This window comes from Vanellus vanellus (assembly GCF_965231255.1).
Source record: "Vanellus vanellus genome assembly, contig: HAP1_SCAFFOLD_527, whole genome shotgun sequence".
Taxonomy (NCBI): domain Eukaryota; kingdom Metazoa; phylum Chordata; class Aves; order Charadriiformes; family Charadriidae; genus Vanellus; species Vanellus vanellus.
The window spans coordinates 37,819-62,291 of record NW_028128606.1 but is presented as its reverse complement, the minus strand read 5'-3'; the positions used below and the strand labels follow the sequence as shown (position 1 = coordinate 62,291).

General features: G+C 54.7%; 1 protein-coding gene across 1 annotated transcript in view; it reads right to left on the bottom strand.

The window, feature by feature from the left end:
- LOC309684147 (cell adhesion molecule-related/down-regulated by oncogenes-like) overlaps positions 1-11,432 on the bottom strand; it is a 55,350-nt gene extending 43,918 nt beyond the window's left edge. Inside the window, exon 1 of the mRNA XM_082500101.1 lies at positions 11,412-11,432. The gene's annotated coding sequence lies outside the window, so the exon portion shown is untranslated. The remainder of the gene's footprint in view (positions 1-11,411) is intronic.
- Between the last annotated feature and the right edge of the window lie 13,041 nt (positions 11,433-24,473).

Below are 24,473 nucleotides of genomic sequence, written 5' to 3'. Positions count from 1 at the left end.
TCCCGCGACCTCACCCCTCTCATTTTCTCCCGGCCAGGCACTACTTTGCCTCACATTCCCATTTTCTTCCCCGTACCTAGCTCACCACCTGTGCCCACCTTGTCGTGGCACTCACCACCACCACCACCACCGACAGCTCTGCTCACCTTCAACCATCTCCAAAGGTCCTTCTGCGAACACCCCTCTCTGCTCCTTCCTGCAGGGCCAAGCCGATCCTCGGAGCGAGGGGCTTGTTTTACTTTTTCAACCGAGTGATTTTTACCAAGAATGAGATTTCGCAACCCAGTTTAAACCGATTTAAAGACAGGCTGCTGCCGAGGAGGGCAGCAACACCTTCCTTCAGGACCTGGCTTGCATTCTCCTATCTGCACCGACGATCGTGCGGCCACCGAGTGAGTCAGACCTGCTGGCAGATCCGGCTGAAAACTCAGCCAAAGAAAAATGAGGTTTAGTTTTCACCTGGGTGAGGGAGCAGTTTCGGCCCATCGCACAGGCTTGGAGCGCTAGCCCAAAGGAGGGGGTAAGAATGGACATCCACGAAAGGGAACTTTGCACTTTAACAGCGTGAGGCCTCAGATCAACTTAGGAGCACCACCCCAGTACCTTTAATAAACTCCCCACTGCGAGAATGTGAGCAGAAATGAAGAAAAAAAAAAACAAAAAACCCACAACACACGTTAAACTCAACTCCAAGGGAGACATACCCATTTTCTCAAGTGAGCTAGGGGACTCGCCATCCTAAATTATCTCAACTACACGTGCACACGCCACAGCGAGCTTCAGTACTGCCTCAGGCTGTGTCTTTTCCCCTCCAAAAAGTGCGCGCTTTGCATGCCAAAGATGATCACCCGTGTTTATAATTTCTCTACGGTTCCTATAACCGGAATCAAGCACCATTAAAAAAAAGGACTAGAACCACAGGCTTGCTCTGGTCATCAGAAAAACCTGTCGGACGCTCAGACAAAGGAGCTTGTGTCCACACACGCTGCCTAAAGCTCCGTTTCCAGCAGTGCCCTCACGCCTGGTGGGTTTTGACACAAGAGAAGGTTCATGAGAAGAAGAGCAGCCATGGCCGAGCTCTGTTGGAGGAAAGCAAGCTCATTTCCAAGGTGATGCCAGATGAACACCGACACCTCGTCCATCGGTAGCCTCCAGCAAGCAACAGCTCTAAAAAAACGCAGGCAAATGGGTTCTTTTAGCTGCCTTACCCCGAGTCCAACTCAGTCTGTTGCGACTTGCAGGGATCCACGCTATCCGTGATCCCTTGAAGGGAAGCACAACTATTAAATCCACACCTGCAGCCAGAATTTATAGCAACCCCATCTACTGCTGTCTTACATCATAGGCAATTAGGAGCCTGTGAACTCATGGCTGCAGGATATGGGAGGCGCGCTGGAACCGGAGAGCAAAGCCTGTGCTACAGCACAGTTGTTAGTCACCCTTCAGAATTCACCGTGCCTGCGGACAGCTGAAATCACACACAAAGCAGAGCGACCGATCCATTTTGACTCGGTTTCCTAAACGCAAGCGCTATCCTCCTCTCGAAATTGCCGCTTCCCCTCCTTTTACAGCAGCCCCTACACTGTCACGTGCAATGCCAACACATGCCGCCGCTGAACCCAGTGTCCGGGGTAGACAGCCGGGAGAACAATGCTTATTAAAAAGCAAACCGGCTAACCAGTGACAGCTGAGGGAGAAAGCAGGAAAGAGCCCGTCCTTTCTTCCCCTGATTAAAACAAGCCTTCGAACAATCCATCCTTCAGCGTTACAGTAAGCTAACTGGGTAATTCAGTTTTACTGCTCTCCTCCCCTCCCCTCCCCCACGCTCAACAGATCAAACCTGGTTTCAAAATTGAAGTCCGAACTCTCCAGCAGAAACACCCTTCTGCGCGTCTTAACCTAGAGGAAAGGAATCCTGACACGACTGACAATATTCCTCTAGTAAAGCAGCAAAACAATCCCATTAGCCTCCAGCCCAGATAAAAGCCGTCTCAGTGCAACAGCCAGCCAGGAAAAAAAAAAAAAAACAAAAAAAAAAAAACCAAACACAAACTGAGAAAATCATGTTGGTCAGGCCAGGTTTGCTACAACAAACCGACCTGGCTCCCATGTAGGAAGAGGGGGAGAAGAACACGAGAGAAGAGAAAGGGGCTTTGGGTTGGATTTGCTCAGCAGCATTGCGCAAGCGAGCACCGGCCATAGCTCCCCGCCTCCCTCCTCGTGCCAGTGGAGCCAAAGGAGAGCGTCGATCCAGGGGAAGGCGGCGGCAATCATCACGAAACCGTAGCCGGAGGGTTCGGCGTCTCCAGCTCCGCTGCTTCAGCCGCAGAGCCGAGGCCGCGCTTGGCTCAGCCCTGCTGGAGGCAGGGACCCCAGCGCAGGGCACAATGACAGAGAGTGGTGAGTCAGAGCCCTCAATCCGCTCCCGCGAGCGAGGGTGATGGATGGCAGCTATTGCCAGCGGAACCAGTCCAAACATGAGCAACTGATAGCACAGTAGTTAAGTTTCATCACGGGTACCAGGGAGAATTTTCCACCAGGTTAACCCGACTGCGCCCCGTTTTCACTCGCACAGACACATCCTGCTTTGGGGGACAGGATTTCTGTTCGGACATCCAACGGCAGACCAGAGATTCCGGGAGACACCTTCCCAAAGGAAGAAGGGACGTCCCTACGGTGGCTTCACAACGCAGGAAGAAGGTTCAAGGCTCTGCATAGCACGTCAGCTCCCCCGCAAGACTTTAATGCCGAGCTCAGCAACACACAGGGGCCCTGCAAAGATAACCGGCTGCCGGGACTGATTCCATCCCACGTTAGCATCCATCAGATAGCAAGAAAAACAAGATTAAGCAGAACCACGGCATTAGTCTTCATTTAAACTTGGCAAAGAAAGCGAATGTTTCTTTTTTTTGTTGGCTTCTCTTTGTGTGTTTTTCAAGGCTATCTCAGCCTTCGCCAGAGAAAGGTGCCTGGACTTTTTAATATCGGGGGATTAGAAGGGACAACACTTGTACACTTGCCAGACCCCAGATAAGTAGTGAATGCTTAGGTTAAGCCGGCTAGCATCTGCCTCCTGCAATATATACATTTCCAGAGTGAAAATAAACAGCTTCACACCTTTGGCTCAGAGAAGGGCCTCAGCTTCTTTTTACGTCCTCAACCTGCAGCCTCTCCACTCGAGGAAGAGGGGTCGGAAGGGTGAGGGTTACTTGCAGTTCCCTAATTCCAGCCTAGAAGAACAAGGCTGGAAACCTTCGGTCTCCTGTCGTACCGGGTCCTCGCTACAGCACGTAGGATCTGGGGTTGCTTCGTTGTGTGTTACTGTGAGCAGTAAGAGTTGTTTCAGGCAAACTCAACACACACACTTTCCACGTGTGTCGGTTACATACGAGCAACAGCAAATGCGCTAATTAGGAAAAATGCTAATTTGAAAACTAGACCGTTTTTTAAGCGCTTGGCTCAAAAGCCCATCATCTAGGAAACCGCACCTTGGTTTAATGCTACCACCCAATTCACTCGAGGTCGGATCCTGCGACGATTCAGAGAGCTGAGGAGACTCAAGCCACACAGCCGCAGAGCGTCCAGCTTTGGTATCCACCGTCAACGATCTGGTCCCAGACTCCTCTCCGGTTGATCCCGACTTGCACGGCAAGTTGAAAGCGCAATCTGCACCCAAGAAATGCCTCGGTCTGAATAGCTGAATTTAAAACTGTATCATCAAGCCTGAAATTTCAACATATTTCGAGAGTTTTGATAACAGCATTTTTGATTACATCCGTTGCCAGCTTCCTTCTACACCCTGACAAAGATTTAAAGTATACATTCCTATTTCATTCTGCAACAAAGATTAGTGGCAGGAACAGAAAACATCTTCTGTTCCAAAAACCCCTCGGGGTTTTCCTCCCTAGCTCGCATTTCATTAGAGGAGACTCAAATCCCCATCAAGCTGCGATACACTGTCACTGCAAAGCATTTGGGCAACAAGTATCCCAGTGCTACACCAAACCGCACCTTTTGAAAAGGCTCTTGAGAAACAAAGAGATTTCCCGAAGCTATCGCAAAGGTGAAATAGCTCCTCAGAAGTAACAGCCCTCAGCAAACTTTATGAAAATCCGGGCCTACGCTGGAGCATACGCACGCAGAGCCGTAATTCGGAAACTGTTGGGAGCCCTTATCGGGGGGAAGGCGGGATACAAAGGGAAACCACATGCTATTGTTTAGTTTCACTCCGCAATGCATTTAATCTACATGCGGTTGGATCCTTACACAGCAAAACTCTTCAGCTACCAGAAATTACGTACAGCCAACACCAGCAAAACCCATTCTCCAAACAGGGAAATGCCATTTTAAAGATCTTATCTTTGCCCCACACAGAAATTCCCCAGAAGACAGCTGAAAGCTGTCACTAGCGCTTCCGATCCCACACCCCCAAGGGGATCGGATCAATGCAAGAACACCAGCTCTCACGAAACCAAGGAAAGCCGAAGCTGATGAGTTCTACCAACTTGACCTTGAGCTATTGGAGCTTTTGCCAGTGAGCAAACAAGTCTACAAGAGACTTGGGGGTCCCGAGCAGAGGGAAGACCCACCCAGACACCTATAACCATCGCATCTCAAAGCCTCTTGGGGCCCATCAACAGTATCTATCTACTCTTGATGTCGCTTTATCATCTTCGAACACAAGACATAGCTTAGGAGCTGCCAGAGTTATTCCAGTGTATCCATAGGGACAATAGCAGATTTAGCTACACGAATTCCATCGCAGAAGTTGCACAACTCCCTTCCCAGCCTCCTGTCCAACTGCGTGTGCGATAACGAGGACTACACACGTGTCACTGGGAGAAGATCTTTGGGGTGTGGCTCCAGAACAACACGGTCCAGCTCAAAAAGCTGTGGATCAGTAGATGAGGTATCAGCCGGGTGGGCGAGCAGATCCACCCCGGCACAACTGAAGAACCACCTTCCCAAACATCGTATTTCTCTGTCTAAGCCACCCATTGCCATTTCCTTGTCCCTGACAAGTTCATTCCCCCGTCCCCAATTCTCAACCTCCTTTATACAACCTTTTTCCCCCCTAGACGCAGAGCACGCTGCCTGGCCTTGGGGCCCCCGGAGACCTGAGCTCACACACACCCCAGGCAGGTGCCAGCATCAACACTTCTAACTAGGGTAAGGAGTACGTGCAGACGAGTGATGTCATGACCAGAGCAGCCGGGTGATGTCATGGCCGGAGCAGCACTGTGGGCACCCTCTCTCCAACCTGAGCCCCCCTCCCCGGCTCGGCAGAGCTGCGGTTTATCTTCTCACCCACCTGGGACCAGCTGGCTTTGGCACAGCCCCGTCCTCATCCCTCCTTCGGAACGGGGGGGGGGGGGGGGGGGCTGGCACGTACGCCAGTCGCTGTAAGATTTCAGCAGGCAGGCGGAATGAAACGGTGAAGAAAGACGCTTTTCAGAGGGGGAGGCAGGGAGGAGAGGCACACACGTATTAAACAAATCATCTGTTTGGAGCGCTGGCTCCTACTTGTTCTCGGTTATATTATTCACTCAAGAGTGGATTAATCCATCACTGCAAAGGAATCTCCTGATCTCAGAGATAAAGGCAACAAGTCATGCACTGACTGTCTGTGGATCCTCCTGAAAATCGCCAGCCTTTCTCATACCCTTATTTGGGCCGATCTAGCATCTCTTAACAAAAGAGAAGCAAGAAAAGGAAATAAAAACTGAAAAAATACCACCTGTTTACAGTAACTTTACTCAGGAAAACCTTGGTTGGATCAATCTGGAAGCAAGGGAGGGATTTCAACTCGGGAGAATCATCTTAACTGTCCTCTTTCCCTGCTGCAGTTCCCCAGGTGGGACTTGTCCCCACAAGAGGAATGGTCACCTGGGGGTTACCTCCTGGACCAGCATGTAAAAAAAAAAAAAAAAAAAAAACCAACCCCATAATTTCTTTTAAGATTCTTTAGAGTGAGGCCTTTTAGATAAATGGTTTGCTTCACTTGTTGAGGTTTGGGAAAGTACCATCCCCTTGCAGGAACAAGAGCATCTCCAGCTAGAGCTGGCTGCCGCTTGGACACAAAGTGCCTACACAAAATACCACGACGCTCTCCAGGAGGAAGGACCTCTCCACCATCCGTTCATCCTTCAGCGCTTTAACAACCCAGAGTTATCTTTGCAAAGACAAAACACCCCAAAAACATAAAGCAGTGGTGCCCTGCCCCTTCGCAGAGCCCGTTTTTGACCACAGGCTTTCCGGCCGCACGGAGCATTTTTTTCCCCCCTTGTCTGGTGTTTTTCGGGGTTTTACAGGTTTGCTGCAAGGAAAAGCGAGGTCTGCGAGGCAGGCAGACTTTGTACGACTGCGAGGTAGGAAATATTAAACTTGTCTTCGAATTAAACAAATAAGGCTCAAACCGCGTGGTTCGTTATCAGATAGAATGGTTGAAGGCTGCGGGGAAAACTAAACAGCAGAAGCCAGGGTATAAATCAAAGCCGCGATCCGGCAGACAGGTGAGGCCGAGGGCACCGTTTCACCGCACGGCTAAGCCGAGCCCGGCGCTGGCCGCTGCCAGTCTCCTTCCCCAGGGAAGAACATGCTCCAAGCGAGCTGGCTTCTCCTCGCGCTGGGTTTGGGGGGAATGTTTTCGTGAGCTGAAGGGGTTTCACGGGGCATTTCTAGCCAGGGGCAGGAGATGGAGGGGGGTGGAGGAACGGCAAGACCCCCCCCACCACCTCTGCAAGGCAACCGGCTCCTGGCTCAGCTGCAGCATCCAGAGCGCGGTTTTATGAGACAGCTAAGCCAATTTAAAAGCCGGCTGCTGCCAAAAGGGGCCGGTCGTCGTCAACCCCCAACACCCCTCCGGCCCCCTGAGGCCTCCCCAGTCATCGGGGTGGAAGATTTAGCAACTCTAACTGCAGGGCAAGATCCAGCGGAAAGTTTGGGGCTTGTTATTTTTTTTTTTTTTTTTAATTTTTTTTTTTTTTTTGGAAGGGTTAGCTGGAGTCACTCCCCTGCGGCTGCTCCGCTGCCGGATTCCCACAGCGGGGAAGAGGCAGGAACGTACCTGCCACCTCCTGCAGCAGCGAGTCCTCCGACTGAGCTGTAACATGAAACTGCGCCCAAGAAGCCGGGGAATGGGGGGGGAAAAAGAAGAGGGGGGGAATAGAGTCCCACCTGGCTAGAAGAGCTCCGACACATCTCATAGGTATGGGAAATGGGAAAACAACCCACCTTGCATGATTATTTTCCCTCCTGTTGAAAGACAGAAGACATTTCTCGCACGGAAAGAGCAAGCAGGGGCTTAATGGCAAAGACAGGCGGTCTGGATGCACAAGTCTCAATCCCTGGTAGGGCTGAACAAGCAGTTTACCCTAAAGTGATAACTGTCACCAGAGAATCATCATGCGCAGCAGAAAGGGAGAAACTAAGTGGAAAACTATGACACACTCAGCCCTGGAAGTTGTACTGAGCCATCTACTAAGGAAATTACTGGAAGAACACTCAACTGGTTAAAAAAAAAAAAAAAAAGTTTATATATATATACACACAGAGAGAGGAAACTAGCTAGTCTAACAATTCTTGGGTAGCTGCAGACGACTTGTTAGCTCAAGAGGGTTTTTTGCTGAATTTGCCAAGGACAAACGCTACCCCAGAGTGAATGATGTGGGCACAGGGGACACACAACGCCAGGCCTTGCTCGGGGAGGCCACCGGGAGAGCATCACGCTGGTAGGAAAGGGAACACACCCGGAGAACAGACCTAGTACCAGCTCACCTGTTAACAAACTAGATCAAAATAGCCCCCCCCCAAAAAAAAAAGCATACGGAGAACGCAGTTTGTACCACCTTTAACAGTCAGGATTGCAAGACAAGCTGGAAATCCCCATTTAAAAAAACGCAAGTTTGACCAATTCTGCTTCATACAAGATTTAAAGTCTTTAACAAGATTTTAAGCGCCGTAAGCCAGCATTTTCGATCAGTCTCACCCCAGTTGCAGACAGGAATTGGCTCAGAAACTCCCCAGCGCACTGGAACACGGAGGAAAACCAGAAAACCGACAGAAAAACAAGTGGGAAAGTGGTGTGACTCAGCTGAAGGGAGCCACTCGCTAGTCAACAGATCGTAAGCAAAGCAGTAGAAAAAACTGACTCCGCATATAAAGGTCAAGTTTACAGTATCAATTAATTCATACAAATTAGATGTTGCCTAACAAAAGACGTCAGGCAGGTTTGAGCTGCGTGCAGCGCCCCGATTAAAGCGATTCCATACAAAACGCTATCTGAAACACCAGATCTCGAGAGGTTTGTGGGTGAAGACTCGCTCAGTCTCGAGGCTTCTGGTACCAAACCAAAGGTTTCGAAGCCTTGCTGGAACCAAGTTCACCAGCAACAAGTTTTGCAGCTCAAGCAGCCACCAAATTAATTTCAGCGGTCTTGGTACGACCAAGGACTTCGTTAGGCGAAGCAGGTCTGCTCGGGGATACGCAGAGGAGGATTTATGAGATGACGAACACCGGTTACGGCTGTGCGCTCAGGCGAGCGAATCAATTGCTTTGCTTCACAATTTCCACATCTGCAGAAGCAGTCTTTAAACAAGTCAGTGTATTTTTAAGCTCTGACAGTTAAAATCCTCAAGTGACATCACCTGAAGTTGGAGCACAGCTGCCTTATCCCTCCGGCACACCAGCGAGCCAAAGTAAGCACTAGCCCCAGTTTATGGGCTTACAGCACACCTTGAGATAATGAAAGCGCTGCTGGGATTTGCCCCCGTAGCACAGTCAGGCCTCTCCTTATGCGTGTGTGTCCCCCCCCGCCTTGGTCTTGGGGTAAGAAACACAAAGTTTAGTCCCAGTGCATCCCAGCAAACCAGCAGAGGGAGCACGCAGGAGTCCCAGCCTCCAGAAGGGCTGGTAGGCAGAGACCCAAGAGCACCAGGTAGAGCTGGCGTCCCACCAAACCCCAGTGCTTGCGAAAGGATGGAAAATCACCAAGATCGCACGAGGGACGGCAAAATAAAAATCCCCACTCCGAGCTGCCGCACTGAGGCTGCCCCGCACTTCACCGTGGGTGCACGGGCACGGCTGTTTACAAGCACTCAGGGCAGCTTAAGAGTGTAAATCGCGTTAATCCAAGCGACAAAGCTATGGTGCTCATCCTTGGGTGAATTACTAATCCCTCACCACTAGAGCTCTTCCCATCTCACTTCCTACGCCTCAGAGGAGAACAAAAAAAAAAAAAAAAAACACCAAAAAAAAAAAACCAAACCACCAACCCTTTTACCATGAAGCTGGCAGGTAGAGCGGCGGATCCTCTCTCGGCATTGCTATCTGCCAGGCCAGCTTTAAATAACCAAATAGTTTTGAGCAACAGTCATGGCTTTCTTACGGCTGCTTCGCAAGCCTGCGGGTTTTTCTGGGATACAGACCGAGCCAGTCGGAGGCTTCCCTCTTGTTTTGGAGAAGGGATTAAAGGAAAATGTTATCAAGCCCTCCCCACAAGACAGGCTCGCAACTGCTTTAAAAAAAGTAAGGGTTTGGTTTCAACGCATTTGAATCACACGGGCGGCGCGCGCCGCCTATTTCGGTTCGGGTGAACAAAAAGCACGCTGGCTGCAATTAGGGCACATAATATCAAGTTTAACAGAAAAGCGTTAAGAAATCACGCCACGAAGCGTTTACCGCTACTCGAGCTGAGAATTTTTGGACTACAGCGAGACGAAGGAGCGGGCCCGTCGCCCCCAGCAACCGCTATTACAAAAGCACTTTTTCCTCCTTAAAGAAGTAAGTACATCACCTAAATCGTAACTGTCAAAACACCGGAGTTGTGGGAGACGAGCAGAAAAGCAAACCGGCTCAGCGCAACTCGGTTTGAAGCCCCAACCCAACGCGATTACCTGCTTTGTTCAAAGAAAACGCCAGGCCACGAAGGACAAAACCCCAGAGAGTAAAAGTTTATGCGCTCCCGGTAACCCCAGTGACCAGCGGCTGCGGAGTGACAACCCTGGTGTTTGGGTTAGTAAATTGTATTTCTGGTGCATGTGTGAAAGATACAACTCACTGAGTAAACACCCCTTCAGAGCTGACAGTTTTACAGCCGCAGGCTCGGCTACTCCTTCTCAGAAACCTCCTCGCGCATCGACGCAGCAAATCATTTGGGGAAAGCGGTAAAAAAAAAAAAAAAAAAAAAAAGAAAAAGAAAAAAAAAAAACTACATAAAGCCATCACATTTACCCATTCGCCAATCCTTTAAAAAGTTACGAGGCAGGGGCAAAATAAACATCGCCCGTTTTCTGCCTAGCAGTCCAAAGCTGTCTGAAAAAACACTTCCCTTCGGGTTTCAGAACATCAATATCAAAGACATGCAATAGTTGACGGGAAAGTTCTTCCATTAAAAGTCAGCAGCTGTATAATTATTACTTTTTTTCTCCCCCCCCCCCCTCTGGCAAAGAGACAGACAAAGCAAGCAAAAGTCATTTCAAATTCGAGAGTCAGCTTGAAGGACGGAGGCACCTTAACATAAAAAAAAAAAAAGGAGGAAAAAAAAATGAGAGTTAAGACGCCAGGATGCTTTACAGCGGGAGTCCTGCGGCATCCCACACCACCTCTTGCTTTGGGGGCTGCCTCTCAACCGCTTTCATGGCGGAGAAAGCGATTTTATGGATTAAAAACAAGCGCCGGGATTATCGGTTTGAAGGTGGTTGAGGCCATGGGCGTCCCCGGGCTCAGCCCCTTCAGACAGAACAGCGTTTTAACGACAAATATACCCGACTCGGAGCAATTTTCCCCCGCGAAACGAGGACCGTAAATCCATAACGGACTGGAGGCAGGGCAGCCAAACCGCGCTCTGAGGAATTATTATTATTATTATTATTTTTTTCTTCTTCTTCTTTTTCCAACTCACCAAAGCGTAGCGAGAGAAAAAAAAAAAAAAGACTAAACCGGAGCCTCAGTCCCACAGTCCGAGCGTGGAAAAAAAAAGAAAAAAATTAAATAAAAATAAATAAATGTTTTTAAAAGTCAGATGGTTCGAATAAACTCACACATACACACACACACACACCCCCGCGCTCCTCACACGGAGCCCGCCGAGCCCCTCCGCCTTCCCGCCCGCCGCCTCCCCTCAGGTGCCGCCGGACGGGGCTCTCCCTCCTCAGCCTTCCCCCCCCTCCCCTGCCCTGCTCCGTCTCCCCGGGCCGGCGGGCGGCCTGACAGGACCCGCCGGGCTCCCGCCGAGCCGCCGCCGCCACCACCGCCGCCGCCGCCACCTGCGCCCCCGTCCCCTCACGCCCGCAACGGCCGCCCGCCCGCGCGCCCAACGGCCGCCCGCCCGCGCGCCCCCTCAGCCGGCGCGCGGGGACACACACACACACACACTCATACACATACACAACGGCGGGAAGCGGCCGCCTCACCTCCGAGCGGCGGCGGCCGCGCCCCCTCCCCGCTGCCGGTGCCGGTCCCCCTGGGCGGCGGCGGCGGCGGCGGCGGCGGCGGCGGCGGCTCCCCAGGACATTCCAGGCTGGGGCGGGCGACCCGGCGGACGGGAACCTCCATCCAACGCCGCCCCGGCCGCGCCGCTTATCTCGCACACCCCACACGCTCCCTCCCTCCCACCCCCCCACCCCTCCCCTCCCTCCCCTCCCCGCCGCCGCCAACCACCCCTCCCCGCCGCTCCCACCGGCGCCCCGTGTCGGAGGAGGCGGTGGCGGCGGCGGCGGCGGCTCCGCCTCTCCCCGCCCCGCGGAGCGTACCAAGGCCCGGCGGAGGGGGGGGGCGGAGGGGGGGGGGGGCGCTGGTGGAGACCTGCAGCGCTGCAACCACGCAACGCTGCAGCCTCATAACCACGCGGCCTCACAGCCCTGCGCTCTTATAACCCTGCAGCCTCATAGCCATGCACCCCGCAGCCCTGCAGCCTCATAGCCATGCACCCCGCAACCATGCAACCTCATAGCCATGCACCACGCAGCCATGCAGCCTCATAGCCATACACAACCAACCATGCAACCTCATAGCCATGCACCATGCAGCCCTGCAACCACGCGCCCTTACAACCCTGCACTCGTACACATGCACCATGTAACCCTGCAACCTCATAGCCATGCACCATGCAACCATGCAACCTCATAGCCATGCACCCCGCAGCCCTGCAACCTCATAGCCATACACAACCAACCATGCAACCTCATAGCCATGCACCATGCAGCCCTGCAACCTCATAGCCATGCACCATGCAACACTGCAACCACGCGCCCTTACAACCCTGCACTCGTACACATGCACCATGTAACCCTGCAACCTCATAGCCATGCACCCCGCAACCATGCAACCTCATAACCCCGCAACCCTGCAACCTCATAGCCATGCACCCTGCAACCCTGCAACCTCATAAGCGTGCACCCCGCAGCCCTGCAACCTCATAACCCCGCAACCCTGCAACCTCATAGCCATGCATCCTACAGCCCTGCAACCTCATAACCATGCACCATGCAACACTGCAACCTCATAACCATGCACCCCGCAACCTTGCAACCTCATAGCCATGCACCATGCAACACTGCAACCACGCGCCCTTACCACCCTGCACTTGTACACATGCACCATGCAACCCTGCAACCTCATAGCCATGCACCCCGCAGCCCTGCAGCCCCGTAGCCCTGCACCCTGCAACCATGCAGCACGGCAGCACTGCAGCACCGCGACCTCATAACCATGCACCCTGCAACCCTGCAACCACTCACCCTTACAACCCTGCACTCTTATAACCGTGCACCATGCAACCATGCAACCTCATAGCCATGCACCACGCAGCCATGCAGCCTCATAGCCATACACAACCAACCATGCAACCTCATAGCCATGCACCATGCAGCCCTGCAACCACGCGCCCTTACAACCCTGCACTCGTACACATGCACCATGTAACCCTGCAACCTCATAGCCATGCACCATGCAACCATGCAACCTCATAGCCATGCACCCCGCAGCCCTGCAACCTCATAGCCATACACAACCAACCATGCAACCTCATAGCCATGCACCATGCAGCCCTGCAACCTCATAGCCATGCACCATGCAACACTGCAACCACGCGCCCTTACAACCCTGCACTCGTACACATGCACCATGTAACCCTGCAACCTCATAGCCATGCACCCCGCAACCATGCAACCTCATAACCCCGCAACCCTGCAACCTCATAGCCATGCACCCTGCAACCCTGCAACCTCATAAGCGTGCACCCCGCAGCCCTGCAACCTCATAACCCCGCAACCCTGCAACCTCATAGCCATGCATCCTACAGCCCTGCAACCTCATAACCATGCACCATGCAACACTGCAACCACGCGCCCTTACAACCCTGCACTCGTACAACCATGCACCATGCAACCCTGCAACCTCATAAGCGTGCACCCCGCAGCCCTGCAGCCCCGTAGCCCTGCACCCTGCAACCATGCAGCACGGCAGCACTGCAGCACCGCGACCTCATAACCATGCACCCTGCAACCCTGCAACCACGCACCCTTACAACCCTGCACTCTTATAACCGTGCACCATGCAACCCTGCGACCTTGTAACCCTGCAACCACGCAGCCCTGCAACCTCATAACCCTGCAACCACGCACCCTTACAACCCTGCAACCTTACAACCATGCGCCAGGCAACCCTACACCGTACAACCCTGCACCCGTACAACCCTGCAACCATGCAACCTCATAACCCTGCAACCCTGCAACCACGCACCCTTACAACCCTGCAACCTTACAACCATGCACCGTACAACCCTGCACCCGTACAACCATGCACCCTTACAACCCTGCACCCTTACAACTATGCGCCATGCGACCGTGCGCCCTTGCAACCACACACCGTGCAACCACGCACCCTTGCAACCATGTACCCATGCGACCATGCAGCTTTACAACTGCGCACCCTTACAACCCCACACCGTGCAACTGCGCACCCATGCGACCATGCCCCGTGCGACCGTGCACCATGCAACTGTGCACCCTTACAACCTGTTCAACCATGCAACCTTGCGCCCTTGCAACCATGCACCCTTACAACTGTTCACCCTTGCACCCACGCACCGTGCACCCATGCACCCATGCGACCATGGGCCCCTACAACCAGGCACCCGTGCACCCTTACAACCATGCACCCCTGCGACCTTGTGACCATGCACCCTTGCAACTGCGCACGTGCACCCTTGCATCCGCGCACCCATGCGACCATGCGCCCTTGCAACCATACACCTCTTCAACCATGCAACCACGCACCCATGCAGACACCCACCATGCAGCCATGCACCCTTGCAGCTGTGCACTGCGCTGTTGCCCCCCTGCAGAAGCGGTTGCCGCAGCCAGGCCGCTCGCCGGCACGCCAGCGGGCACGGTGCCTGCTGCACACCCCAGGGGCTCCCGGCCCGCGGGCAACCCGGCGGAGAGGTGGGCATGCAAGGAACGCTGCAGCCCTCATGCGCGGCTCCAGCGTTATCCCAGAGGGCTGGAAACGCTCCTGCGCGCAGCGCACATGCTCCGTGCCTGATCTTCCGCCGGATAACGCACCGAGAAACCCCTTCCTGGGGCAAAACGGGGCTGAAAACTGGCAAAAAGGGGGTTTATCGCCGCTTGGGTGGCGTCCAGCGGCAAACCGCAGCGCCATCACGCTACGCATTGGGGAAGCTGCCGCCATTTGCGGCGCAATTTAATATTAACAGCATGCTAAATCGCCCGGCGTTAGACCTCGTCTGCGGGATTAAAAACGTCGAACCGGCGCGTTACGGCGTCGTCCTGTGCCTGGAGCCTCGCTGCTTTCCCCACCCTTTCCAAAAAGCCCCCAAACCCACCCAAAATCCCTCTTTTGGGGGGAATTTGGTCGCAGCCGCGCATGGTGGCCGGGGGTTGAGCTGGAAAGGGATTTATCCCGAGGAGGGTTTCGCGTGGAAAGGCTTCAGCAGCACGTGGAGCCAGCCGGAAAGAAACACAGCTCCTGTGTTTAAAAATAAAAAAGAAATAGGCTTTTTTTTTAAAAAAAAAAAAAAAAACCCAAACACCAAACCACCATTGGAACAAAGTTTCTTGGTTTTCAGGGCAAACCTGCAAAACCTACCCTGTGTTTACCAGCCCTAATTTTATCCCTCAGGAGGTTTCCTGTAGGACGTCATTATTTCCACGAGTGTAAAAGGGGGAAAAAAAAAAAAAAAAAAAAAGAAAATGCGGATTAGAAACGTCCTCGGCGGATTAGAAATCCCTTTTAATCCGAAGAAAACGCCCCAAAAAACCAAACCGCAGGTGGCTTTGGCTCAGCCGGCGAGTTAAATCGCTGGATTTGTGGCGGCCACCGGAAAACCCGAGGACTTGAGGATCGCTCTCAGTGCAGAAGCGAGATGGCCAAGCCTGATTTTTTGGGGGTAAAACCCCCTCAAAATCGAGATCATACCGCTGGGCCTTCGCGGCGGCGGGACGCTGCCAAATCACGTTTCCTCCCCTCCAGATCCCCTCTTCGGGCGCCATTTGCATGAGAATACCCTCTCGAGGGGGGAGAGGGGGGGAATTGCTGCTTAATTAGAGAACAGCAATCGCGTTAATTAGCATGTCTCCATGCTCCCTGCTATTTTGCATGGCTTCAAATGAGATGCTCATTAGGGAGCAGGCGCCCGGACAAGCTACGCCCTTTAGCCGCGCGCTAACCCAATTAACCTCGACGAGGCAAAACCGCGGCGGGGCTTTGGCCGACGCCGGGCTTCGTGCCCGCGCCGGAAAGTGCGGAACCGCTCGCTTCGGCCTGCTCGCTTCGGCGCACCGCGACGCGCTCGACGGCAGGCCTTGTCTTGCCGGGCCTGCGCCAGGCCGGCGTTGCTGCCTTCACCAGGGTTTCGGCTTTGCCATGGCGGGTTTTCCCGCCTTGAAAGGTTGCCTTCCTTCCTCGCGAGGTTTTCCTCCTTGCAAGGCTTTTCTTCCTCGCAAGGTTTCCTTCCTCGCAAGGTTTTCCTCCTTGCGAGGTTTCCTTCTTCGCAAGGTTGCCTTCCTCGCAAGGTTTTCCTCCTCGCAAGGTTTTTTCTCCCCCCAAGGTTTCCTTCCTTCCAAGGTTTCCTCCTTGCAAGGTTTTCCTTCCTCGAAAGGTTTTCCTCCTTGTGAGGTTGCCTTCCTTGCAAGGATTTTCTCCTCACAAGGTTTCCTTCCTCACAAGGTTTCCTTCCTCTCAGGCTTTTCCTCCTCGCGAGGTTTTCCTCCTCATAAGGTTTTCCTCCTCGCAAGGTTTCCTTCCTCACAAGCTTTTCCTCCTTGCAAGTTTTCCTTTCTTTGCAAGGTTTACTTCCGCAGAAGGTTTTCTTCCTCACAAGGTTTTTCCTTCTCACGAGGTTTCCTTCCTTCCAAGTTTTCCTCCTCACAAGCTTTTCCTCCTCACAAGCTTTTCCTCCTCGCAAGGTTTTCCTCCTAACAAGGTTTTCCTCCTAACAAGGTTTTCCTCCTTGAGAAGTTTTCTTCCTTGCAAGGTTCTTCTTCCTTGCAAGGTTTTCCTCCTCGCAAGGTTTTCCTCCTCGTGAGGTTTTTCTCCTCACAAGGTTTTCCTCCTCACAAGGTTTCCTTCCTCACAAGCTTTTCCTCCTTGCAAGTTTTCCTTCTTTGCAAGGTTTACTTCCGCAGAAGGTTTTCTTCCTCACAAGGTTTTTCCTTCTCACGAGGTTTCCTTCCTTCCAAGTTTTCCTCCTCACAAGCTTTTCCTCCTCGCAAGCTTTTCCTCCTCGCAAGGTTTTCCTCCTCACAAGGTTTTCCTCCTTAAGAGGTTTTCTTCCTTGCAAGGTTCTTCTTCTTTGCAAGGTTTTCCTCCTCGTGAGGTTTTCCTCCTCGTGAAGTTTTCCTCCTCACAAGGTTTCCTCCTTGCAAGGTTTTTCCTCCTCACAAGGAGGAAAAGGTTTTGCGATGGTGGCTTTTCCTTCCTTGAAAGGTTTCCTTCCTCGCAAGGTTTCCTTCCTCGCAAGGTTTCCTTCCTCGCAAGGTTTCCTCCTTAAAAGGCTTTTCCTCCTCACAAGGTTTCATTCCATGCAAGGTTTTCCTCCTTCAGAGGTTTTCTTCCTTGCAAGGTTCTTCTTCCTCGCAAGGTTTTCCTCCTCGCAAGGTTTTCCTCCTTGAGAGGTTTTCCTCCTTGCGAGGTTTGCTTCCCGGCAAGGTTTTCCTCACAAAGTTTCATTCCTCACAAGGTTTTTCCTCCTCGCGGGGTTTCCTTCCTTGCCAGGTTCTTCCTCCTTGCAAAGTTCCCTCCTCACAAGGTTTCCTTCCCCGCAAAGTTTTTCCTCTTTCAAGGTTCTTCCTTCCTCGCAAGGTTTTCCTCCCTTTCCTTTCTCCCTCACTGCTGGGATTTGGGAGCGGAGATGGGGGGGACACCCCCAAGAGTTCCCTCTCCCTCCCCGGGGACCCTCAAACCCTCCCCGTGCCCCCTTCCCTGCACGCCGCGGGGCCGGTGCATCTCGGGGGACCCGTCGCAGGCGGACGTGCCGCAGACGAGGCCGTCTCTCCCGGGGCGGGAGCACCGCGATCCGAAGGTCTCCTTTGTTTCTCCCTGCCGGCGTGGTCGCAGCAAGGGTGATTTTATTATTACTATTAATATTATTTTTAATTTATTTATTTCTCCCGCTCCGTAATCCCATCGTCTTGTCACGGTTCCCCGGGAAGCGGGGCTGCTCCCGAACAAAGCCCCCGGAGCATCCCGGGCTCCCGGAGGGGATTTTGCAGCTGCGCCTCGGAGCGTGACCGATCGGGAATGAGCCTTCGCAGCGCGTCTAATGCCGTTTGGACAGGCAGCCTTTCATCCGCTCGTGGGAGCGAGGCCCCGGCATTGAGCCGGCGGCTCCCCGCGCTCCGGCCCTCGGCGCTCCCAACCCAACGGGAGCCGGCCGCCACCGCCGCGGCGGCATTTTGGGGATGAGAGAGGTGGGGAACGGGGTCCTCTCCTTGCCCCGCTGCGGGTTTGGGGAGGCGGAAGGAAAAGCTGTGGGTGCATAGACCATGGGGAGGATGAGAGATGCTCCCCATCGCCGTCACCCCGTGCTGGGCTCCAGCGGGTTCCTCGTCCCACCTCCCATGTCCCCAGCAGGTACCTCATCCTGGTCCCCACTCCTTTGTTCCCAGCATTTACCTTGTCCTGGTTCCCATCACCCCATGCCCACCAGCTACCCCATCCTGGTCCCCATCACCCCATGTCCACCAGCTACCACATCCTGGTTCCCATCACCCCATGCCCACCAGCTACCACATCCTGGTCCCCATCACCCCATCCCCACCAGGTATCTCATCCTGGTTCCCATCACCCCATCCCAGTCCCCGTGAGGTACCTCGTCACAGTGCCCATCACCTTGTCCCCATCCCCAGGAGGTACCTTGTCCCAGTCCCCACTGGGTACCTCACCCTGGTCCCCATCACCATGTCCTGTCCCCAGGTGACACCTCATCTCCCCATCCCGCTCCCCCCACGAGCTGGCCCAGCACCCCAGGCTGTCCCCATTGCCCATCAATGCCCGAGGATCTCCAGGGAGGACAGGTTTGGGGGGTCCCTGCTGGGGAGGGGACAGTGGGTGCCAGCCCTGCCTGGTGTCCCCCTACCCTTGACGGTGGAAGTGGTGTTGGGTGGCATCAGCTACTGAACGTGCTCTGCAGTGCAGTGGGCGCTTGTGTGAGTGGGGAAACTGAGTCACGGACCAGGAACAGGTGGGGAGCTGGTGGTGAGTTGCACGGGCGCAAATACCGTAGGGATGTTGGGCTGGAGCACACGTGGGCACACGCATCACTGGGAAGAGAAGATGAAGGTGAGGAGAAGGTAAAGAGAAGATGAAGAGATGAGAAGAGGCAAGAGAAGACGAAGCGAAGACGAGAGAAGAGACAAGACAAGACGAGACAACAGAAGGAGAGGAAAAGAGGAGGAGGAGGACAAGGACAAGGAGAGGAAGAGGAGGAGGAGGAGGACAAGGACAAGGACAAAAACAAGAAGGAGAAGGAGAAGGAGAAGGAGAAGGAGAAGGAGAAGGAGAAGGAGAAGGAGAAGGAGAAGGAGAAGGAGAAGGAGAAGGAGAAGGAGAAGGAGAAGGAGGAGAAGGAGAAGGAGAAGGAGAAGGAGAAGGAGAAGGAGGAGAAGGAGAAGGAGAAGGAGAAGGAGAAGGAGAAGGAGAAGGAGAAGGAGAAGGAGAAGGAGAAGGAGGAGAAGGAGAAGGAGAAGGAGAAGAAGGAGAAGGAGAAGGAGGAGAAGGAGAAGGAGAAGGAGAAGGAGAAGGAGAAGGAGAAGGAGAAGGAGAAGGAGAAGGAGAAGGAGAAGGAGAAGGAGAAGGAGAAGGAGAAGGAGAAGGAGAAGGAGAAGGAAGAGAAGGAAAGGAGGAGAAGGAGGAGGAGGAGGAGAAGAAGAAGGAGGAGAAGGACAAGGACAAGGACAAGGACAAGGAGGAGAAGAGCCATTGGCTCCAGAGAAGATGTATCTCCCCGTGAGCTTTGCCAACCCATCACTTCAGGGGTTGGACAGGTTTTTTTGTTGGTTTATTTTTCTCCGGGTGAAAAGTGGCTTTTTGACCCAAGCACACGTTTTCACAGAGAAGGTTTATTTTGGCTGAAAGCCTTTTTTTTTTTTTTTCTTCTTATTAAAAAGAAAAACGGCAAGGCTGGCGGGAAGGGTCACTTCTGTAAAACTATTTTTTTCTTTAAAAAAAAAAAAAAAAAAAGGACTTTTTTTTTTCATCAGAAATACCTCTGCAGGAGGCTTTGGGAGTGAATCATTCCCGAAATCCCCTGTCCCATGCCGTGCCTGGTCCTGTCCAGCTTTATCGTCTCTCCCTGCAGCAAACGTCCAGCGACAACAACAGCAAAAAAAGATTTATTAGAAAATACTCTTTTTTTTTTTTTTTCCTTTAATTTTTTTACAGTAGACTAGAGGACGGTTTCGCCTCGTTTTCCTGTATTTTGGTCATTTAATCCCGCGGAGCTGCTCTGGCGCTGAGTCCAAAAATTGCCCCAATCTTTAGGAAGGAGCAAAGAACGGCCCCGTGCGGATGTTGGGTTTCTCAGGGCATTGGGGTTACCTCCAACAGGAGCCTGGACCTGCTGGGGGTGGAACAGACCTCACCGCACCCCCTTGGTAGGTTCTGGGGGTGATAAGACATCTCCATGGTCCCCAGGACCTCCCCAGCTCCCTTCTGCCCCAAGCCAGAGCTGGGCTGAGCCTCACTGTGGGTTGTATCCAACCATGACTCTTGGGTGGACCTCTGGATGGTGGTGCAGGTAGCTCGTCTCCAACCCTGTCTTCTGGAAGGACCTCGGACCCATGGTGCAAGGTAGCTTGTCCTCAACCTTGTCTCCTGGATGGACCTCGGGATGATTTTGCAGGTAGCTTGTCTTCTCCAGCCCTGCCTTTTGGATGGACCTCAGGACGATGTTGTAGATAGCATCTCCCCGGTCATGTCTCCAACCCCATAATCTGGATGAAACTCTGCCTGGTGTTCCACGCAGCTTGTCTCCAGTCCTATTCCAAGCCTTACCTCCTGGGTGGACCTCAGATCAACGTAGGTAGCTTCTCCCTGCAGTTTCCAGCCCCAACTCCTGTATGGACCTCAAATCAACGTTTCCAGGTAGCTCATCTCCAGCCCTGTCTCTAGCCCCACCTCCTGGATGGATCCTGAACCTACACTGCAGGTAGCTTGTCTCCAGCCCTGCTTCCAGCCTTATCTCCTGGTTGGACCTCAGAACTTCGCTGTATTTAACTTCTCCTCAACCCCATCTCCAGCCCAGTGTCTTGGCTAGACCCCAAAACAACGTTGTAGGTTGCTTGTCTCCATTCCTATCTCCATGAAGGATCTCAGACCAATGCTGTAGATACCTTGTCTCCATCTCTATCTTCCCGATGGATCCCAGATCAGTGTCGCAGGTACTTTGGCTCCATCCCTATCTTCCTGATGGATCCCAGATCAATGTTGTAGGTACCTTGTCTCCATCCCCACCTCCCTGAAGGACCTCAGACTGATGCTACAAGTACCTGCTCTCCATCCCTGTCCTCCTGAAGAACCTCAGACCGCTGCTGCAGCCCATCTCCACCTTCTCTCAGCTCCCCAAACCCAACCTACCACCTCACCTTGCCGACAACGTCCATCCCCAACCTTGGCTGGACCCGCTTCGTGGTGGACACCCCTCGAGGGGCCAAGACCGTGGCGGAGGGAGAACAGGAGACAGGCGGAGGGGATGGAGCGCCTTCAAAATTGACACCATATGGCTGTTCCTTATCCCTGGGCCCAGTAAATAGGTCTTTCATGCTGGGCCGGTTGCCATAGGAGCAGGAAATATCCCAGATAACTCGAATAGTGGCGAAAACATATGTTTTGGATAAAACCCGGCAGAAAATCGCCCCGTTTAACCCCTCCGAGGCGTTTTCCCCGCCCGGTTTGAACCCCTTTCCCCATCTCCGGGCAGGTACGGGATGGGGAAACTGAGGCACGTTGGCACCGTCCCCCGTCCCCGTCCCCGTCCCCCCGTCCCCTTCTCACCCGGCGGGGGGAAATCGGGTGGGTTTCTCGCAGTTGTCGGTGGGTCCCTGGCATCGTCTCGCCTCCTCCTCCTCCTCCTCCTCCTCCTCCTCCTCCTCCCTGGAGCTCCTTATCAAGACGGATGGCCGCATGCAAGGCCGCGCGCTCGCCCCCGCTTGGATTCGCCCAAGAATTTGCTTCGCTTTCGCTTTTCTCTCCTCCTCCTCCTCCTCCTCCCCGACCCTCTCTTTTCCCCCTTTTTTCTTTCTTTTCTTTTCCAGCTTCGGCCGAACCTTTCCTTATCGCATCTGGCGAGCAGCGGGCCCCTCCGGCGCTCCTCCCCCCCCCACCCCCCGCCATGGCCGCCCTCCAAGCGCCGAATGCAACGCCGCCAGCCGAGCTGCTGCGGCGACGCAGCCAGGTTTCCCAGCGCCGCGGCGTCCGCGCGAGGCTGAGCCCCCGAGCGAAGCCCTCGTGCCGTGCGCGCTCCGAGGCATGGAAAGGCTGAAAAGCTGCCGCCGGCGTCCCCGGCATCCTGCAGAGCGGCTTCGTGCATCCCCGTGTGCTGCAAGCATCCCTGCGTGCCGCAAACATCCCCGCGTGCTGCCAGCATCCCTGCGTGCCACCGATGCATCCCTGCGTGCCTGCGTGCATCCGCCGCGTGCTGCGGCAAAGCGCCTTGCGTGCTGCAAATGCTCCTGCACGTCGCAAGCTTCCCTGTGTGTTGCGAGCATCCTGCGTGCTGCAAACATCCCTGCGTGCTACCAAAATCACTGCGTGCTGCAAACGTCCCCCTGTGCTGCACGCATCCCTGCCTGCTGCGGCAAACAGCCTCGCGTGCTGCAAACGTCCCTGCGCGTCGCAAAATTCCCTGTGTGTTGCCAGCACCCCCGCATGCCGCTGCAAACCACCCCACGCGCTGCAAAAATCACTGCGTGCTGCGGCAAGCGCCCTCGCATGCTGCAAGCATCCCTGCGCGTTGCGAGCATCCCTGCGTGCTGCAAACGTCCCCATGCGCTGCAAGCATCCCTGCCTGCTGCTGCAAGCACCTCTGCGTGCCGCAACCCCCCCGGCATCCCGCGAGCATCCCTGCGCCCTGCAACACCTCCGAAGGCACGTGGCCAGGAGGCGACGGAGCAACCCCGCAGCGCGGAGCCCGCCCCAAACCCCGCACCCCGACGGGGGCAGGCGCCACCCTCCCGGCAGCCCCATCCCTAAAAAAAGGCCGAGTCAGGGCAGCCATGGGTGTTGCGGCGGGGAAAAATTTGGGGGTCACGTGCAGGATTTGCGCGTCGGCAGGATTGCGCCTATAGGGTGCGGATAGGACCGAACCGAGGGGCTCAGGGAGCGAAACCTGGGGTGCAGCAGCAAAGCGCAGCGGGGCCGCGGCGCGGGGCGACAACCGGCGGGGAGGTGGTCCGGCCGACCTGGGATTTCTCCCGGTGCCGTCGTGTAAATACTGCTGACGGGAGGAATGTCTAAGTGCGGAGGAGAACCCCCTTCCCCGGCCGGAGCATCGCCTCGCTCCTCCCTCGCAGCACGGATCGGAAACTCTCCAGATGCCTTTTTTTTTTTTTTCCGCTCCAATCCTCCTGTGCAGCTTTTTTCCACCTTTATTGCGGGTGGGGTGCACGTCCCCAGCGAGGTGCAGCGTCCCTGCCACCCGTCGCATCCCTCCCACCCACTGCATCCCACTGCATCCCACTGCATCCCTGCCACCTGCAGCGCCCCTGCTACCCACCGCATCCCTGCTACCCACAGCATCCCTGCCACTCACTGCATCCCTGCCGCCCATTGCATCCCTGCCCCCCACTGCATCCCTGCAACCTGCAGCATCCCTGTTACATCCCTGCCACTTGCAGCATCCTTGCTGCCCACCACATCCCTGCCACCCGCCGCATCCCTGCCACCTGCCCTGTCACATCCCTGCCACTTGTGGCATCCCTGCTACCCGCCGCATCCCTGCTACCTGCCCTGTCACATCCCTGCCACTTGTGGCATCCCTGCTACCCGCCGCATCCCTGCTACCTGCTGCATCCCTGCCACCCGCCGCATCCCTGTTGCATCCCTGCCACCCGCTGCATCCGTGTCACCCGCTGCATCCCTGTCGCATCCCTGCCACCCACCACATCCCTGTCACATCCCTGCCACTTGTGGCATCCCTGCTACCCGCCGCATCCCTGCTACCTGCTGCATCCCTGCCACCCGCTGCATCCGTGTCACATCCCTGCCACCCACCGCATCCCTGTTGCATCCCTGCCACCCGCTGCATCCGTGTCACCCGCTGCATCCCTGTCGCATCCCTGCCACCCACCACATCCCTGTCACATCCCTGCCACCCGCTGCATCCCTGTCACATCCCAGCTACTTGCTGCATCCCTGCTGCCCACCGCATCCCTGTCACATCCCTGCCACCCGCTGCATCCTTGTCACATCCCTGCCACCCACCGCATCCCTGTTACATCCCTGCCACCCACCGCATCCCTGTCACATCCCAGCTACTTGCTGCATCCCTGCTGCCCACCACATCCCTGTCACATCCCTGCCACCCGCTGCATCCTTGTTGCATCCCTGCCACCCGCTGCATCCCTGTTGCATCCCTGCCACCCACCACATCCCTGCTGCCCACCGCATCCCTGTCGCATCCCTGCCACCCGCTGCATCCCTGCCACCCGCTGCATCCCTGTTGCATCCCTGCCACCCACCACATCCCTGCCACCCACCACATCCCTGTCACATCCCTGCTACCTGCTGCATCCCTGTCACCCACCGCATCCCTGCTGCATCCCTGCTACCCACCACATCCCTGTCGCATCCCTGCCACCTGCTGCATCCCTGCCACCTGTTGCATCCCTGGCGCATCCCTGCTACCTGCTGCATCCCTGCTACCCGCCACATCCCTGCCCGCAGCTGCTGAGCCCCGCTGCAATCCCAAACTCATTTTCCCTCTTCAGCTGCTGAGTTGGGGGTGGTTTTTTTCC